Raw genomic sequence first — 18,147 nt, forward strand, 5'->3', positions numbered from 1 at the left:
TTCTAAGTCTAGGGGACGGATGACCTCAGATGTTGAGACCCATAGTGCTCAGAGCCATTTGAACCAAATACGATGCAATGCTCCTTCGCATCTGCATGCATGACCGAAGCAACAGGCTCTGCGGCGTCTACAGTCGTTATAAAATACATGCAATGCATTCGTAGTTGCGAATATGGACAACCATCAGTTGTATAATCCGGCACAAAGTTTCATTCTCGTCGTTCCATTACACAGCTGATTGTTGTCGATATTCGAACCGCGAATACATTGCACATATTTCATAGTAATAATCACGATAACCTGGGTTGCATCTACTATTTTGAGTTATTTATAAAACAACATCGTGCATTATTAGAAGTTTTTTAACTTCTAAACAGGATGACATAATATTAAGTGTGCTTTTAATTTAAATGTTCAGCGATAATCTATTATGTATCTATATATACTAAGTCCCGTGTAATTTCATGTAATGTATCTGTCCCTCAAGCAATTTCTAACAAGGCTTATGGTAATCGGCAGTGCTGCCTTTGACAACATTTCTACAGACGCATCGAAATTGGTAAACAAACGTTTACATACTTGCAGTTAAATTATACAACTAATGATTGAAAATGGAATTGAGGTCTAACAAACAAGTGAAAAACGAATCACATTAGCACATTAAAAAGATGTACACAACTTACTTGCAGTCAGTGAAAAATTTAAGACAGGGTGAAAGTATTTAAACCGACAAACTCTGGGAGGTTGTAGGGGACATCAAAACAAATATTTTTTTCCTAATGTCATTTTTTCCTATGAGGAGTATTTAAACCGGTAGAGGAAGATTTATCTGGCGGCAAATTAATTAAACCAACAAACACTTTTCCATTTTTGTATGACCAAGAGACAACACATTAACACAACCCAATTTCAATTACAGTAGATTTTCAAAAATGCCTACATTGACACGTAAACAAAGGTTAAACCGTCGGATGATGTTCTGTCTGAAACGGGCAAAAACCCAAAGAGTATCCTGAATTGTTTCTGCTGCCTCTACTATCCGGGCAACCAGATCCTCTTCTGATGCAGCAGGAGTTGCGTAAACAAGGTTGCGCATCTCTCCCCACACAAAAAAGTCCAGAGGGGACATATCTGGGGACGGAGCAGGTCATGATACAGGGCCACCTCTGCCAATCCACGCTTCTGGGAACCGTCGGTCCAGGCATCTACGCACACGACGACTGAAATGCGCCGGCGCCCCGTCATGTTGGAACCACATGGGTTGTCTTGTAGCGAGCGGGACGTCTTCCAGCAACTTCCTCAAATTGCAGCGTTCTTGCTGTGCGACGGCGTCCCTGTCCAGGTAATCTGCTAAATGACCCGGTCTCACGCAGACGTTGGTACACAGCAGCAAAGGTCGTATGATGCGGGATACGGCGATTAGGATATTGTTGTTGATAATCCCGCTGTACGTCTCGTCCGTTGTAGTGTGCTACGTAGTACTCACCAACCATATCAGTGTACTCACTCCAAGTATATCGATCCATTAGTAAACAGAGACAATGCACTACTACACTGGTGGACAGAAGTTGCCTACAACTGAAGAGCGTAATACGCCCTCTAACAACCGTAATACGGCCTCTAACAACTGAAGAGCGTAATATGACCTCCACTGGTTTAAATAATCCTCATAGGAAAAAGCGATGCGAAACAAGTTTAGTAGTTTACAATTCCTTTCTTTTAAATTTATGTTCTGCAAGTATTCTTCAAGATACGGACATCATGTACCACTGCTGCTAAAGAAGCAGTCATTTTCCATGCAGCACTTCTCGACGCAGTGGCTTTAATAATACTGGTTGAAATTGCTTGGCAAAACTGTACTGCAGCTCCTGCGTGGCGGGGTCGAGGTGATCGACCGACTACAGCGATATCGCTTACGACGGATGGCTGCGATCAGCTGCTGGGGTGGGGGCCACCTTGCAAAGCATTTGCGCCTTCGGGTATCCCAGCGTATCTGGTGTCCTCAGAGACACGATTCACACATTAAATAAAAGCAAATTCCAAGAGAACCTTGCGCTTTGCATGCAGACCGCTAACGGCAAGACGCTTGTAATTGTTGCACTTGTGGTCATTAGACGGAAGACTGGTTCGATGCAGCTCTGAACGCTAGTCTATCCTATAGAAGTGTGTTTCTGTCTGTATAACTACTGCAAGCTGCATTCATTTGAACCTACTAACAGTAAAAACTCTTTATACTGCATGCTTACTTCCATTATCAAACTGACCTCATGCCCCAGGATGTGTCTTATCAACGGGTCCCTTCTTTTAGACAATTTATGCCATAAATTTCTTTTCTCCCAATTCGGTTCAGTACGTCTTCGTTACTTATCCGATCTACCCATTTAATCTTCAGCGTTCTGCTGCAGCCCCACATTTCCAATCTTGTGCTTTTCTCTTTTCTAAAAGAGTTTGTAAAATGATTCATATAGAGTTCATTAAAAAAAATGACGGTCATTCCACTTGGAACCTGTGGAAAGTACATTAGCTTATTTGTTTCAGTTGTAAATTTTTTGTCATGTATTATTGTTTTTCTGACATGCTTTACATCCTGAAGGACCTCCTCACTACGGATCAATTGGAATGAAAGTAAATCTAATCTAATCTGAACTGTTTATCGTCCTTGTTTCATTCCCGCATAATGCTACACTCCGTACAAATACCTTCAGGGAAGACTTCCTAACAATTAAATTGATATTAGATGTAAACGAATTCCTCTTTTTCAGAAATGCATTTATTGCTGTTGTAAGTCTGCACTTCATACTGTCTTTATATCCGTCGTCGTTATTTTGCTGCCCAAATAGAAAACTCATGTACTACCAGAGTGTCATTTCGTATTCTAATTCCATCAGCGACGCTAGATGTGATTTTATTAGATTCTTTTAGCCTTGCTTTAAGATTATTGGTTTTCTTGTTACAACCTCTTTTCAAGACAATATGCATACCGTTCAACAGTTCTTCCAAGCCTTTTGCCGTCCTTGACAAAATTGCAATACCACCGGCGAATTTCAAAGTTTTTGTATTTGTAAATGAAAATCACGATATTCTGGATGTCCGATAGTAAAAATTTTCTTATTTTTAGTTATAATTATGACGTTGTTCTACCTAGCAGCGACGGTAGAATCAGTTAACACGACTCAAAGCTTTTATCTTTCTCCCTGAACTTTCATTAATTTTCCAATTTTTTCCTTGGTTGGCAAGACGCTTGCTGTCTAACGGACGCTCCACTCAGACGTTGGTGTGCATTCAATTTCCAAGCATTATTACACTTACGTGATCGTTGTCTGACCATGTATTACGAGTACACATATGGAGATCAGTAGAAATGAGAATGACGATTTAGTTAAAATTCAAAACTGAGAACGGCACATCACTTTCGTAAACAGCTTGTGGCTCCACGGTACACTACCAACGGAAACCTGGCCTTTGCCAGCAGATGAGCCTACGTCCTCGTTCCGCTTCATATTTCTACACGTTGCTGCTTTCAGATATTTATGAGAGTCTATAGACTAGTCCTGCAGCCAGAAGACACTGCCTTTCACATTTAATCAAGTTCTACATTTACTTATATACTTCGTAAGCAGCTGTACAGTAGATGGTAATGGGTACATTGTAGCAATTGATTTTCTTTCCTATTACATTCATGTGTTGAGCGAAGGAAGAAATGACTATTTGCATCTGTACTCACCGTTATCTTGTTTCCATGTCCCTACGGGAGATGTACGGTGCATTTATTTACACCAGGAACTTGTTGCCAGTCTTTGAACCAAGATCTAATCTGATACTATAATTTTAACGGACATAACATGCCTCACAGGTGTTTTATCTGCGAAAAGCAATCGATTTCAACTAATTCTGTCTGGTAAGTTGTTATTGTAAAACATGAACAGCCATGGTCCCATTACACTTCCCAGGGGCACACCGAAGGTTACTTTAGTGTCTGCAGGTGACTCTGCGTCCAACATTACGTTGGAGCCTTCCTGCTAGGGAATTTTAGATATGGTCGCAAACATTGATGGATATCCCGTAGGCACATGTTTTTATTAGGTGTCGATATGGTACTGGATCAAAAGCTTTACGAAAGGCTAGAAACACCGAACAAACTTGTTTTCCTCTATTTGTGGCACAGAGTTTACCTTGAGTAAAAGGACGAATTGGGTTTCGCAACACCCACGCGCTCGGAACTCAAGCCGAATTCCACGGAGAGGCCAGTACACCTGCAAAACCGCGACTGCATTTTTCAGATGCGACTTCGTGAAATCTGTAGACCCAAAGAGAATAAAGATAATACAAGTAGAAGTTCCTAAAGCGCTTGTGTCTCGCGGTGAAGTGCAAGGGTACATAAATTACAAAATCAAGAATGAATCTGCAGGAAAAAATCGAAACATTAGAACATCGAAAAGTCTTATCTGCCTCGACTCTAAGTGACACGACGAATTAATGCGTAGCCCGTGTTTAGCTCTAAGTATTAGATATCATTAACTATCAATAGCGGTCCTTCAGTGCGTAGCTTTTACCAAAGGAACACTTTTACACATTTTTCACGTGGCATTTTTTCTGTAGTAATTACAATGTTTAACCAACAACAAACGGTCAAGTTATTTCATATGACTCAACCCGTCGTCTTAATATCACACGGCGGACACCTTGAATATTTTATGTAGTGGGGCACTATGAGTCGGAAGTGTAGTAGGAATTACTGGTTTAGCGCCCCAGCAGACACAGGAATGTTAGAAGCGAAAATAATTTTTCGTCCCTCATAATAGAGCGTGTGAACATTACCTATATTCAAGAGGGTACAACTCCTTTCTCATACAAACCCTTACGTTCGTGGCGCTCATGAAGCCCTGGGAGACAATTGTGAAAGTCTGCACGGAACACACAACTTTCCGAGGTCAGCAGGCGTCGTTGTCACATTGCCAATGGAAACACTGCGTCCAGCCATTTATGCGTCTTTGCTGACGCTGTCGTTTTGTTTCACACGCAAACTAGTGAAGCAGTATTGCCTTGAATGAGTACAGCCCATTGTCAAACGGCTACATTGCGGCTAAAACACTGACTCAGTGGTGGTGCCAATGTAGTTGTTGCCGTAACTGGCATTGTATTAAAATGTGGAATAGTTATGAAACCTATCGCCTCTGTCATCTTTCCGGTGCAATCAGATATTGACAATTCATAACTGGCTGGCAGCTCTTCCAAGGAGACGAAGAACACTTACAATCCGCACAGGGTACTTACGCTCTCAACAAGACGACTACTTATTGCTACGTGAGTCTTTTCGTGATAGCTTCGAAGTCAGATAGCATCTCGAGCCGCAGACGTACGAAGGTCGGAAATGAAAACAAATTCATCCGAAGTCGGTCAAGGATCTGTTCTATCGCCAGATCTCTCTTATTTACAATAACAGCGTATCGTTCCAAATAAGGAACATCGTGAGAAACAAAAGTAGAATCGGCCTTGCCTCAGGAAAGTGTGTCACGGACATTACTATTCATCTTATGCATAAAAATTACACGACAGATAATGCTAGTACAGTGGCCCTTTAAGGCTGCTCGCGGATGACTCATATGCACACAAAAAAGTCTTCACTATAAGTTGTTTCAGAAATAAACAAAAAAGCCGTAGATGATCAGTGCTTCCTGCAAAGGTTGGCAGCCATCCCTAAACAGAGTCAAATGCAAAGATCCTCATATTGCGCGTGAAATACTGCAATTTTCTGATGATATTTTCTTTTCATCTACGGAGTGACGAAATGAAACGGCCATTAATGCTAACTAAAACTCGTGCAGCCACGATAAAAATATCCAAAGCACCTACAGATGTGACAAAAATCTAGTCGGCGTATTACGCAAATGCACATTGCAGCGCACGTATAAAGAACGGCTTGCTCCTGTAGACGTCTGAACAACTTACCCGAACGAAAAATTGTGCTATCGGCACAAAAAAGCAGAGTACGTCCTTGGCAGGGTTAGGGGTGTAAAAGAAGGGCACTAGCTTTTCGTCTTATCTTACATCTTCAAAGACATTTAAATCAAAAAATCTTGACATATTCCCACTTTTTTACTTCGTAGTATTAGTGCCCATCTAAGATAATGCATCGTATGAAGTAAATCCCCCCTTCCTCCACGAAAAACTGTTTTAGCTAATGCATGTATGCTCTTCAGCCGTATATTACACACTATGTACTATAGCCTATAATTCGCGACATGCAGGTATGCCAACACTTTACAATTAAGACAGCTCACTGCCCTGGGGGTGTAGAGTTAACTCCTAATAAAGCGCGGACATGTCTGGACGTTTTGATGTAAATGTCTGAATCTGCCATATAAGATGAAAAGCTACTTACCTTCTTTTACGTACGTAACTCTGTCCAGAACATATCCGCCTTTTTTGAGCTATGGTAGAAGCACTTTTCATTCAGGTTCCCAACTTGCACTCTACAATAATTTTGACATTAGACCGCCATAACTTGGCAACCGGTATAGATTTTTGTTGACTTTGGTGACGACCGATCCAGTACAGGTTTTTTTTATTGTCTTTTGAGCCGCGTTGATTATATCGTGACAACGGATAAAGTTTTTACGAAACAACAGGATGTCTATTCAAATGGTTCAAATGGCTCTGAGCACTATGGGACTTAACATCTGTGGTCATCAGTCCCCTAGAACTTAGAACTACTTAAACCTAACTAACCTAAGGACATCACACTCATCCATGCCCGAGGCAGGATTCGAACCTGCGACCGTAGCGGTCACGCGGTTCCAGACTGAAGCGCCTAGAACCGCACGGCCACATCGGCCGGCAGGATGTCTATTAATCACATTTATTTGCCTACATTCTTAAAGAATATGAACGGATTGGCGCAAGTTTGAAACAAATAAGTGACGCATAAAAAACTCACAGAAACGTGTTTTTTGGACATAAAATCAAAATGAAATCAGGCTCTCAATTTTATCGGAAGAATGTATTTTTATTTATCTGAATCACCTTAAATCGTTTTCGCGCAATTCACTTTGCGTGAGAACGAATTTTACGTGCTACGTTTAGATAGACTTCAAACCAGCGTATATCTATAACGCATAAAGATTATTGGATAAAAAATAGTTTTGAATTTATCCATTTATCTACCTTGGTGCAAAGTTTGAACCGACTCATAAGTTTACAGTAAAGAAGTGGCGTGTTTCAAAAACGCACCGAAAAAACATTTTTTTTTCACATATTTGCACGTAAATTCCGAACGGCGCACATTCAAGTTCTGCAATCGGTTGATCATTAATTTCAGGCCAAATAAATGTTTCGCAGAAGGAATTAACCGATTCTCAGAATTTACCTGGGAGCCTACTCCGGTGCATCGTTCAAACTTGCTTAATATACCGTAACATAACTACAATAAGACAAAACTGTCTACCTCATTCCTAGCTCAAAAAGAAACGGAACATCAAAACACCCCCCTCCCCTCCCCCAGCAAACTGCGATTCTGCGCGCAGCCTTACCAAACACAATTACTTTTTTCAGCACTTTCACTACCGTTTACTTCCCATCTCAATAGTAAATACGTTGCAATTTCTACATCTACTATTACATTTATTCGCCGGTAGTGAGACTGAACTAATGAACAAATTTATATTCTCACAACGCTACAAAAATCAGCACCTGTCTTCTCAGAATGAAATAACATACGCAGATACCAGCATCATGATGCAGGCGCCGAAGTACTGGGACAATATAGCAGAGCAAGCAGTACGGAAGAGAACGGCGGATAATTTAGCAGACACAGAGCCTTTAGTGTAATTAAAACAACCCGGAATTCTGCGTTCAATTTGCTTACACTGCGTCATCAATGGTTTCCCTCCAATCAAAGGTAAGTGACTGAAGGTTCCAAACACAGAAACTCGGAATTATTTGGTTAAGCTCATAGAAGAATGCCGCGCTTCACATCATACTAAATAAATGGTGACTATGTTTCCGTCTCATCTGTCTTTGCGAATAACTGGACTACATCTGCGTGAGACTCTTCACTTCGCGTATGTTCTGAGCATCCTCAGGGGTTATTTTCTCACAGTGTCGCGCTGGAGCTCGTGGCGCACCTCGTCGCTAAGTTCACGCAGTATTTGAGCACACATCTCACTGTTTACGACTCACTTGTCACTGACTCGCACGTCAGCGTTGATTACAATGAATTTTGCACGCTCGGTACCAGACGAGAGTCATCGACGTACACATCGAAAGCAACGACATATTACTCACACTGGGAAGAAAATGTTTTTTCCAAAGGAAAAACTTACTTTATGAAGTACTACATTACAGTACTGTGTAAACGTCTGTGTTCGATGTATTCGATAAAAAATTATTTCTTGGCACAAACACAATTATATTGCCACTCAATGAAAACCCATGGTTTCAATCTGACAGATTGAAACGATTGAAATAGGTGATGTACAAATATACTATTGGTAACACCATTTTTTTGCGCCTCCGCTGCTATTTATTTACTTTGTACTTCAAAGTACGGTACATTTTCAGACTTTCTATGAATTTTCAACTCCCTCGACAGTAGGAGTAAAAATGAAAATGTTTCTGAAATTATATTGGTGTGTCTGTGCATGCGATTACATACGGCCCCTTTTACATCCCTGTATTTATACACAGAATAGGATCGAAAAACGTTCACATATATGCATGCAGTACACCACCGCCGTTAACGCTCCTCTATTGTCGTACTTCGAAGTAAGATTAATGCATTGCTGCGGAGGCGCAAGAATGGTGTTGCTAAATAAATATTTTCGACAGGTGTACCTGGAAGAACGCTGACGGCGTTAGCATACTACAGGAATATTTGTGTTCGTCGAACGATCATATTTTCTGTATACACAGTATTTATGGACATGCAACAAATGAGATGTGATGGCGTCTACACGTATGTATAGGAACACCGAAGTAATTAAAATAGTACGATTTACATTTTTTTTACTTCAACCGTTTCTGTGATTCAAAGCAAAATCACAACGGAGGTGCATTAATAGCATTGTACCATAAACATTTCGTTGCTGTAAGACAGGGAACATAGAAAGGAAAAATTTTAATACCTAGTGTATGTTTTTTTTCTTTTGCTTTTTTTAAACGTCATGATGAACTGTAATACATTTGAACAAACTTGTTCCCAGATATCCCTCACGATACCACGAATATAAATTACCAGAAGTAATCGTACGGGGCAACTAAAGCACGCAGCAGATATAAGTTTCTATAAAATATAGTGTGTGAGCCGATCAGCCTTCAAACACGCCTTGTCTCATGCAACCTGGACACTCCTAACATTTCTAGGCGGCTCTAAGTACGGAAACAAAGTTTCTGGAAATTAATAATACGGAAAGGGGCGTGTATTTCACTATACAATAAATATTCGTAATTGTTTCTTGTGGGGAGATATCGAACGTACTGAAAGTTTCATAAATGGAACTAGTGATTTCGAACGGTGCTCATGAGTTATAGGAGAGTCGAAAAAAACGTTATCTGTTGTGGTTTGCAGTTGATCATTTAATAAATGACAAAGACAAGCAACGTGGCGTGTCCATAAGGGCTAAGCCTGCCGGCAGCCCTTTACCAGCAGTTGACATAGAAAAGCGGAAGCATCTGCACTGTGTTCGTGATCTTGACTTACCAGTACACGTTATACTACCTCCCTCGTCTCCTATTTGCAAGAAGATGAACAGCAAAATGTTTAGGCAGACGTACAAAGATGCTGTACATATCGCGAAAACCTGTTTAGGAAACTTCAAAAAATGCCTTTCAGGGCAGTAACTATCAATATGCGTCAACTACACGCACGGTACGGACGACCTTAGGCAAACGATAGGCCGACGAACCCGTACAATCACTCAACTTTCCCATGCTCCGTCCTTGAATAAAACAGTAATATATATTAATATATGGTACAATAAAAGTATCTTCTCCCACGCGTCTCAATGGTTCGTAGCGGATAGCTGCAGAACATTCACCATATCACCGTACTCTAGATTCTGAACTCATAAAATGACGTTACGAAATACATACAGTTGTACTTCCGGAAGGTGTAGAACATTATGAAGAAAAAACATAATTCTGGATCTACATATGCACTCGCCAAGGCTCTGCACAGTACACGGCGGAGGGTACTTCGATCCATTTTTATCGAATTTGTATACTACTCCAGCTGCATAATGAGCGAAGGAAAGTGTATGCCTCTATTGCCTCAATTCTCGTGGACCTTGCGTGATTTACGCAGAACTGTTATTCAGCCTGTCTCGTATATCAGTTGTCGACATTTACCCAACAGGGTATAGTGAGAACAACGTAGGCTTTGTTGAAAATCTCTCCATTTAAGCTTCCCAGAAATGTCAGCTTTATTTTCGAATAGTCTAAATTTATCTATCACAGTCCCGGTCTCCGAATTGGCGGTCTTTTTCATGTCTACCTGCTAGGGATAGAAAGCAATGGAGTAGCACTCTACAATAGATCTTTTTCGCACTGGCGTCTTGTGAATAGTTTGCCTTGCACAGCGCTTTCACAAATACTCCTATCAAGCCCAGCGTTCAATTCGCCTTAGCTGCAACTGATTTCACATGGTCATACGATTTCATATCGCTCAGCAGTGTTTCTGCTAGACACTAAAAGATGTGACAGGTTCCAAAAGTTCGCCACTGATTTTGTAATCGGATAATATCAGATAACTGCTTTTTGTAACACTTGATATGGTCAATTTTGGGGAGCACGCGTAATTTTCAATATAAAATTTGTTATGATGGCAACTTATACAAACATGGCCGGTTACGATTGATCAAGTAACCATCGTCAGGTCTTCAATAGACAGATAAAGCTTTGTACGGAAAGTTTCCTAACTACAGCCGGCCAGAGTGGCCGAGCGTTTCTAGGCGATACAGTCTGGAACCGCGCGACCACTACGGTCGTAGGTTCGAATCGTGCCTCGGTCATGGATGTGTGTGGTGTCCTTAGGTTAGTTAGGTTTAAGTAGTTTTAAGTTCTAAGGGACTGATGACCACAGCAGTTAAGTTCCATAGTACTCCGAGCCACTTGAACCATTTTTTCCTAACTTTATATAGTTAACGGCGAAAATACCATTACAACCTCGTTGCAACGAGTACCTCGTCAAACGTAGTTTAAGAACGTATATGTCATTAAAAGTACCGTGCATTCTGTGACACCGCTTTTTAAGAGTAAAGCAAATGGAGGGTGCAATGGCGCGCACAATTCCGTGATTAGGACTTACCATATCGAACAAACATAAACAGAATACACGAAGAAGGAAGGTCATTCCGGTTCTTTCTGTTTGTTATGTGCTTCATATTATATTTGTTCACATTTGAAGACAGCTGTCTTCATCAGTTTCTGTTGCTTCAGTTAGTCGGTACATTAGAAAACGTGCACCCCTGTCGAGAGTTGTTGCTACTACACACTGAATCATTCGTGAAACCCAGGAGGCACGTACATTACGTGGGAGACGCTCTGCAACTCACGAAGGGAGCGTGGAAAACAAGTTCGAATAAGGTATTAAAAGATAAATATACAACAACGTATCGCGTTCATAACACCACGAGCACACGCTGTCCTCTGGATACCACTTGCCCGGCAGACCTTACCGTGCACTTACTCTCCTACACTCGCTATGCATCTAGGTGACTGAACACTACGTATGAATTCACTCGCTGTGGTTAAGAGCACTGTGCAGTTGTGAGGAAGGTCCGTACCGTAGGCGCGGCGTCGTGGACCGGAGCAGTCTCGTCGTGTCCAGCGCAGCGCAACGGAGCGGACCTCCCGTCAGCACAGCAGCAGCGGCAGCAGCAGCAGCAGCAGGAGTCAGCCGGCGCCCGCACTGGTCGCCGCGCGAAGCGTCACTGAGCCGCGTCGCGCAGCAGCCTCCCCCTCCCCTCCCCTGTCCCCGCCTACCCCTACCCCTACCCCCACCCCCGGCGGCCGTGCGCACGCAGCCTCGCGCACGCACACACGCACTTCGCACCCCCGGCGGCCGCAGCCCCACGCCACGCGCCTCGCATAATTAATCCCGTATTACTCGCTCGCCTATCGACCAGCAGGGCCCGGGCAGGGCAGCGGCGGAGGCAGAGGCACGCGCTGCCCAATTGCCCGCGGTCCTTGTTTACCATGCGCCGCACAGTCACCGTCACCGCCACAGCGGCCCGCAACGCTCCTTTCACTCTCCGTGATCATCGCTAATGACTTCAATTTTGCGTCGCTGTCTGCTCAGGCACACCATACGTTTCGCTCGCCCTCGACAGTAATACACCTCTGCTTCGGAGCTACGGGTTTTTTTCTCGAAAGCCATCTGCCATCTACATCTGTGTAGTGTGTTTTGTGTTCAAGTGTTGTGTTTCTCCCCTATAAGCGGACAGCGCTCAGCAATGGCTTTCGCTACGCTCTTTTAATTTTTTTCTTACTTTTATCGTCATTCCGAAAGTTGTATATGGGGAGGGGGAGGGGGGAAGTAATGTGTGTCTTGGTTGGCCTTTGTAACGGAACATATTAAAGGCTTTACTGTACCGAAGTATGCGATACCCTCCAAATTCAACCAGTTTAACGAGTATTTATGATTATAGAAAAGTTATTGTGTATGTCAACAATGATTGCATAACATGTCTCCATAAACAGTCAACCCATTAAATTATACTGAATAACTGACTCACACAAAAGTTAATATCACTTGATCACTGATACAGCAAATGTCATCATGTAAAAACACTAAGTTCATCTTAAATAATTAATATAAAGTACGAAAAATAGTGGCCAACTTAGGTATTTTGGATCTCCTTAAATAAAAATCACCCAGTGAAACCTATTTGTTCACTAGGAGCGTTTTCACTCAGTATTCACGTAATCAATCCTATTTTAGACGAAAACCAATGTAATTCTTAATAATTCATGTTATTTACTTATTTATGCAAATTAGAGAAGTCAATTGACAAACTTCTCAAAAACGGCCTTTTTGTAACAAAGAATTATTCTGTCAAGTCAACAAATCTGTCTGTCATTTTAATAACATTTTAAATTATGTCACTCGATGCAAATTAATAACTTTTCTGCACAAATTATGATAACAGATGTACATGTGACTTGTAAACTATATCTCTTTTTAGTAGTTCTTTGACAATGTTATAAATACAAGCAGCAAGAACGGTCGGGAGGCAGTCGGAATGTCACTTTGGTAAAGTGTGTTTGTGTGTTATTGTTTGAGGTGGATAAACAATGCAAAGAACATGTAACGGAAATACTACTTTGTGTTGTGTCATGGTCTTTGGTGGACAGTGGAATTAAGATGGCCACCAGAGTAATAAATATTTGAAGTTTACATATTTGTTGGTTTCGCTCGTTCTTTATCATCAAAAGCACATAAAAAACACGGGACCTCATGTTTTTAACCCTAGACAACCAGATGTAGAGCCAGCATTAGCATCGAGAGACAGCAGCGATCCAGCAAGTAGCAGCGATTACCACAACACAATGCATTTTAATGGCGCCAACCTAACATCAAGTGCTGACAAGCTCCGTAAATGGGAGTGAAATAGTGCGAGTAGAGCAATTAGCAATATCTACGACCAGGCGACCATTACACCATGAAGGTCCTTTCACTGAATATTAAGCATACGCGAGGGCTGTTCGGAAATTAAGGTTCTACAGATCGCGAAATGGAAACGACAGCGAAAATCCGATGAAGGTTTGCGTAAGTGTGTTGGGCAAAGTCTCTAATATGCCTGTCGATCGCGTCACACCCCTGTTTCAGATGCCTAGAACAATAGTACCTCCCGCCAAGTATAGGTGCCCACTGCGAGGTTTCACCTGATTTCGTACACCCTACGTAAAGCTTAGTTTACACGACGACAGCAGGTTGCAGGCAACTGCGCTACCGGCCACTGCGCATGCGCGCCGCGCGTTTGCGCAACTCGTTGGTGAAACTAAACAGTTGCGGCGTGTTCCAACTTTGGCGACACTAGTTGCATGACTTTTGAGGTTATATGTGTTCGTAGAGTGTAGACAAACTGAAATATGAAGTTGGAAACGGAGAATAATGTTCGCTTTTTGGATATCTGTGGTTTGCACAGTTTTTTGTGGGATTTCAGTGATGCTGATTACAAAAATAAGCAACATATTGCTGCCGCTGAGACAGTCACGTGCGATTAGGACATAGATAGTTTGACAATATCTGAGCTGCAGGGCAAAATTTATTGAGTTAGGAGCACATTTACAACTGAATTAAGAAAAATACAAGCAAGTATAATTCTAGGTATGGCAATGCTCTCGTCTACAAGACTAAAATCCTATCGTTCGAGTTGGCCAACTCTTTGTTAAGGAATATTGTTGACAGGACGGAAGGCTATACAAATTCAAGAAGCTGCATTCTTTATTCAATATTCATCTATTTAAAACGTTGCTGCAATGCTCCCCATTCACATATGTTAGGATTTTGAAATATTGCCACTGTAAAGCTCCGTCTTCAAGAGAGTAGTTTACAAACCATTCTCTTCTTAATGTGGCCTCCTTCGAGTAATTATTGTTGCTAATGTTAAGAATTATTACTGTTAATGTTAATAATTATTGTTGTTAATGAAGTCGCATCACCACCACCTAATACCGTATCTTATAGTATTCTGAGTGTTCTCGATTGTCATGCACGCAATATGATATGTAATTTCAGTTATGGCGAAAGTTCTTCGTGCATTGCAGTACCTGTATTCCTTATCGCATAGTTAACTCTATTTAGAAGAAACGTGAACAGTTCCGGTGACATTCTGAGATAAATAAAAGAACTTCTTGGATCTTCCATTATAAATTATATCAGCAAGGATGCTGAGCAGTCACGAATCGAAACACGTTTCTTTTTTTTTTTTATGCAGCGATTCCACGCAACAAGCTCTAACACCATCCCAACCCATGTGACGTGCTGCCAAAACTCTCATTTCAGACACGACTCAGTGACCCACAAAACGACGAAACTGAAGTGTGTACTGGTGTCACCGTGTCTACAGGTAAACATGAAACTATTTGCGTGCAACTCATTCCACGCAACGAGTGGCGCAACCCAATGTCGCCGTGTATACTAGTCTTAACGTAACCATCATGCATTCCCTTCATGACGATTGTTGGCTGCACACTGCAGGTGCAAAGGGGACGCCCCTGTAGCGTTTGCAATGAATAGTGTTTGGTCATCCACCAAACAGCCTCTGATGCTCATACCTGGTCACATGAACAGCTAGATAGGAAGACAACACTGGCGCCGACAACCAACTACAGACCAACCCGTAGAAGTGGCGGAAAGCGCAGGCGGCTGCCTTCTACAGCAAGGGCATTGAAAAGTTGGTGCAACGCTACGAAAGGTGTCTAAGTCGGAACGGCGAGTATATGGAGATGTAGCTGGAAGGTGTAGCAAACTTTTGCAATTAAAAACATGTTTGATTTTCACTGTGGATTCCATTTCGCGACCGATCTGACTTCGCTTTCCGAATAGCCCTCTGTATCTTCTTGCTAGCATCAGGAGGACTAATGCTTGCTGGAAGCATCTGCAACTACGATGCGTTGACAGTTTCTACTAACAACGTTCCTTCGAGTTATCGACGGAGTTGAGCGGTTTCCGAGGCCGGAATCAGCGTGCTTCCAGCGATGGATGGGCAATGCTATAGCTAAATTACGCGACGTTCCTGGAGGAAAACAAATCTTTCTCAAGGAATTAGCGAATGTTCAGGGAAAAAGTAAAAAACATTAAATTTTGTAAACAGGGTGCAAGATTCAAAAATTGCCAGTTTAATAAGGGACAGTCAAAGAAAACAAGACAGACGGTACAAACGTAATGAAACATTTTATGGTGGCCAGTTCGTTCATCGACAAATGTCTGCAGTTGTCTGCGGATCCATGGCTGTACTCAGGCGAGCGCCTCTTCGTACAAAGCAAATCGACGGCCATGAATGGTTGTCTTCAGTGCTCCAAAATTACGGAAACACATGAGAAGAGATCGGGACTGTACGGAAGATGTGTAAGGGTAAGGGCATCCCAGAGAAACTTCTGCAGTGTTTTCAAAACAACCTTCGAAATATGTGGGCGCGCATTATCCTGCAACACAATGACTCCGTCCGTCAACATTCCTGGGCTTCTGCACTCAAGGGCGCGCTTCAATTTTTTCGAAGTGTCCACGTAACGTTGTGCGTTAACTGAAGTGCGGTTTTGTAGAAAGTCAAAGAGCAATGTAAGAAAAAGGTCATCGTGGCTTTCCCGGAGCTGAGGTGCCTGTTGTTTCGACTACGCTACAGAAGTTCCGCAGAGACATTCTTACGCATCGTACTCACCGTCCCGATCTCTCCCCATGCGATTTCCATATTTTTGGAGTTCTGAAGAAAGATATTCGCGGCCGTCGATTTGCCTATTCAAAGGATAGGCAGCTTACTTACTTTTTTCACATATGTATCGTTTTCATTCGACAGCCGCTAATAATATAGCACATTCCGTGAGAATATAACCTACAAATATCAACAAAGGAAACTAAAGTCATGGCTCATAATGGGAAATACCCCACAAGCTCAAAAATAATAGCAGATAATACACCGCTTAGGATACGAAGTAAGCTATGACATGAAAAAAAAACATATAAAATGAGATTAAAAAATATTAATCAGTATGTGTAATGATAAAACATTCCAGAAAAAACCACGGAAGGAAACAAAATTAAAATGTTATAAGATCTTAGCTACGCCTGTTTAAGTATATCAAAGTGAGCCAAGGATGCATAAAAAAACTCGATAAACGCAAACTACAACCAGTCGAAATGAGATTTCTTAGGAAAGTCGGAGGTGTTGCAAGGGAAGACCGTATAAGAAATGAAGGTATTAGGAATGAACTAGATATTCGTAACATTAATGAAAATAGTGATATAAATAAAATGTTGTGGAAACATCACCTACAAAGAATGAGAGCAGAGAGAATCTGGGGCCTGGCCATGCTGTACCAGCCAAGAGGAAGAGGGGACGTAGGAAGACTCAGAGTGAGGCGGCAGTGAAAAGTGCAGACGGAGCAAGCACACGCGCCCAAGCCTTGGAATGCAGGAGGAGATTCCGCGGGTCGGAAAACTCATCTTCCCCCCCAAGAACTAAATCACATAAGCACACGAAACGTGTTGTGTCTTAAGCGATTGATACAAATTTAAATTTTTAAGCAGGCATGAGCGCCCGCAGGAATTTATCCAAGAGGGGGGGAGGGGGATAAGATAGTAAAAGACCCATTTTTAATACAAATGCTTAGTTGAGTTTGAGAACTTCTCGTGGTCCAACAAACAAATTTGACAGCAAGTAGTCAAAGCTTATTGTATCTTGATGTTTTGACAGTTATCTAGTCAACACTTCCTTTTGTTATGTAGATTACTGTTATGTCTTAAAGGTAAGTGTATTGAATTACTTTAACCAAAGTATGTTTTCCGTGTTATTAATGCCAATATGGATGTATCAAAAATTCGAAGACAAACGCAAAATTACTCGTTTGACAGCCTAGTACTCAACTAAAATGGTCTTCGTCTCCCTGGTTTGAGACATTGTGTACGCATGGAAAAGAGACCACAGAACTTAGAAGGCAGGATGTCGCGCAAGAACCCCGTACAGTTTAAGAACATTGTACTTTAAAAAGGTCCAAACTTCATATCGACCTTGTTATTTAACCATTTCCGCTGTTGTCGAGCGCAGAAACGTTTTCTATATTTGGGCCCGTAGATGAAGTATAGCTGAACAGTCCTACAGCACAACATGATGGCGTCCTTGATTAGATTAGATTAGATTAGATTAGATTAATACTAGTTCCATGGATCGTGAATATGATATTTCGTAATGATGTGGAACGAGTACTCTACTACATCTTTCTACCGGATAAAGCGAATCAATTCTCACCAGGTGTTGACGGCTCAGAAGCACACTTACGGTTGAGCTTAATATATACGAAAGCGGCAAAGGGACTATTCTTATGGGAATTTGGGGCGGTTTCTAGCAGGTACACTGCAGCCATTCTTTTACTGTACTAGGTGTTGGAACGGTCCCTTTCTGTAGCTGATTAAGGTCTCTGAAAGGAAGCAAC

Source organism: Schistocerca cancellata, chromosome 3, assembly GCF_023864275.1.
Source record: "Schistocerca cancellata isolate TAMUIC-IGC-003103 chromosome 3, iqSchCanc2.1, whole genome shotgun sequence".
NCBI lineage: Eukaryota > Metazoa > Arthropoda > Insecta > Orthoptera > Acrididae > Schistocerca > Schistocerca cancellata.